Here is a 2,867-nt window from a genome sequence, read left to right on the forward strand (position 1 = left end):
ATCAACCAGGAGATAGAATAAAAATATATTTAAACATGCAAAATGTACTTCTTATTTGTCTATACAACATTCATTCTTCTTTGCTTCCTTTCCAGGAGAACTTGTTGGCTTAGAAATGAGCTCAGTTAAATGCTACACTTCCCACGCTGCCATGCAGATTATTGGCAGACATGTGACCCAATTCTGAGAATAAAATGTAAGTGGCTGTTTTCTAGGAAAAATCCTTCAGAGTTGGTAACACACAGCATACACATCATTTGCCCTTTTCTGTTCTTATCTTTCTGCCTGGAAAAGTAACATGAAGCAGGAAGCAGGAGTTGTAGCACCATTTCCCCCCATTTCTTTATAAGGTGTTGTTAAACTGTACACATTATTATGAATTCCATGACTTTCCACTTTGTAGTTATGTTATCTCACCTTGAAGCCTTCCCCTCAATGAACACAATATGTTACCCCTTTGATCAAACCTGCTTACTTAATGTGTCTTATTGGTGTGTGTTTTCCCAATGTCCAGTGGAGTAGGTTTTAAATAAATAAATGAACCAAAGAGTGAAGAAACATCATCCTCCTCTGTCTCCTTCCAAGACACACTCACCTTCCTTTAAGACTTTAGTACTTAATTCATGCTTTATTTTTTATTTGAAATTTTAAGGTCAGTTTTATTAAGTTTATTGATGAAAGCTTTCAAAAGAATATTACCCTGAAAATTATTTTTCCTCAGGAAAAAAGAAAGAAAAATCTATATCCTCTCAGCATAGCCATTGATACTGTGGCAGTCAAGCCTCTTTGCAGACAGAGATGGTCCATCAATTGGTCAAGTCACTCTCTAGGTCAGCAGGATTGTAGTCTGTATCATCCTCATCATCCTCCAGCTCCAAGTCATCCATTTTCTGGAACATAGACTCATCTATCTCCACACTGTTTCCAGCATCCTCCAAGAACTGGGTATCAGATGTATCAAGGTTATGATCTGTTTCAAAGAGCTGTTTCCCACTAATTTATTTTTCCTGATTGTTTTTCTTCTTTCATTCATTTTTTTTTACTTTTTAAATTTAAATTATTTTATTGTTGTTCAGTTACAGTTGTCTGTATTTTCTCCTCACCCCTCTCCCCGACCCCATTTATTTCTTTTTAATTTCCAAGAGTTCTGCATTAAACTGGGCTTTCCAATTTAAGAAATTCTCAATTGTAACAGGAGTACCATGAAATGATTGCTCTTCAGCTTCTTCTTTTTCTGGTTATTTCTTTCCTTCTTCTTTTCTAGTTTTTATTTGATTCACTATTTTGTTTAATTTTTTTTGCACAGCTGTCACTAAAGTAAAAATCATCACTATATCAAGATTTTCTCCTCCTGTAATGCTAATAATTTTAAAATACTGAGACACCATTATCTCCTAGGCTTTCCAGGGAGAATATTTCATAAAGAGGGGCTTCATTGGGATATTTCTGACTATATGTAAACTTGAGGATAGTCTGGACAGTTTCATCATTTTTCCCAGCCTCAGATGTCACAGTAATGGTGAGGCTGGGAGGATTTTCTGATAATACTATAAAGGAGTAGGAGTAGATGGACTCCAGAGCCTCCAGCCCTTTGTACTCCTCCTCACTGTCATCTGCCATCATGGCCCTTGCTGCTGTCCACAGATTGCCCAGACACCCAGGCAGTGTGTTGCAGCCGGGACCAGTTCATACTTTATTTTTCTCACCAATTCTTGCTTACAGCTTCCATGACATCATCACCCATAAATCCTTCCAACTGCTAGTCTCAATGTACCTTGACTCCCATGGAATGAACTGAACAATTCACAAGTGTTGTTCCCTCTTGCATCCCTATTTTCCTCTTCCACAATTTTTTCATTGCCTCTCACCAGAAAAGTTACAGTACCATGGCACTACCACCAGATTTATCTTATTATATGAACAATACAGCCCCCAATTTAAAGAACAGCTTATTAAAAATTGTCTGTGGGCTTTAGGTTTCTCCTTCACAATCTAGTCCCAACACTTTTTTCTCTCCTAAACCTCTCACAGCCACTCTAGATTTCTCACTTCTTCTCAAACCTACCTGGATTTTCCCCAGTTCTTTGTAATTTTTTATACTATTCTCTCTGCTCAGAGTTACGCTTGCATTCCTTCTGGCCCGCAGCCCTTCATATCAGCCAATTGAAAATGTGCTCGTTGTCCTAGGACCAGTTCCATTACCACTTTCTCCCATGAAGCATTTTCCTGTGATTCAAGCAGAATTAATCCCTGGAGCCTCTGTGACTATACAAACACTTTGTGATTATGGCTACTGTAGCATTTATTAGGACAGTGAATGTTACCTGCCCATGTTCACTTATTGAGGATGCTCCATTTCTTTAATACTCACAGACTTAGCACACAGTGACTAGCATGTAGTACAATACTTACTAAAAATCCTTAGATGAAATGAATTGAGATTCAAGAAGTTTTTCTTGACTGTGATTTAACTATAGTGAAATGTGGAAGTAGGCAAGGGCAATGCATATCTACTCCCTTAGGAACACTGCCTCATAATTATTTTAAAAAGTTTTCTATTTTATCAAAGAGCCTTAGAAACTGCTCCTTTTCAAAGCTCTACCAAAGTATTAGTTTTCTAATTAATTATTGTAGAGGGATAACTATTGCATAAATCAATTCTCAGTTTGATCATGATCACTAATGAAATAAATTGGAGATCTGTAACCCCAAAGAGAATGTTTTCAGATGAATAATATATTTTATTTGTCAGCAGTCCTCAGGCTCAATTTATAGTGAAATTAACTGAAAGTGGATTGAAAATAATTGTCAGCTCATTGTCAGCCTACATTTCTAAGGCCTTGAGTAGATTGAATGACGAAAGGTAA

At 37.0% G+C, this 2,867-nt stretch overlaps 1 pseudogene; it reads right to left on the bottom strand.

Moving 5' to 3' along the window:
* Positions 1-806: 806 nt before the first annotated feature.
* LOC119053813 (RWD domain-containing protein 1-like) lies at positions 807-1,620 on the bottom strand (annotated as a pseudogene).
* Positions 1,621-2,867: the final 1,247 nt, after the last annotated feature.

Source organism: Artibeus jamaicensis, unplaced genomic scaffold (assembly GCF_021234435.1).
Source record: "Artibeus jamaicensis isolate MK-2021 breed Jamaican fruit bat unplaced genomic scaffold, CSHL_Jam_final contig_710, whole genome shotgun sequence".
Lineage (NCBI taxonomy): Eukaryota > Metazoa > Chordata > Mammalia > Chiroptera > Phyllostomidae > Artibeus > Artibeus jamaicensis.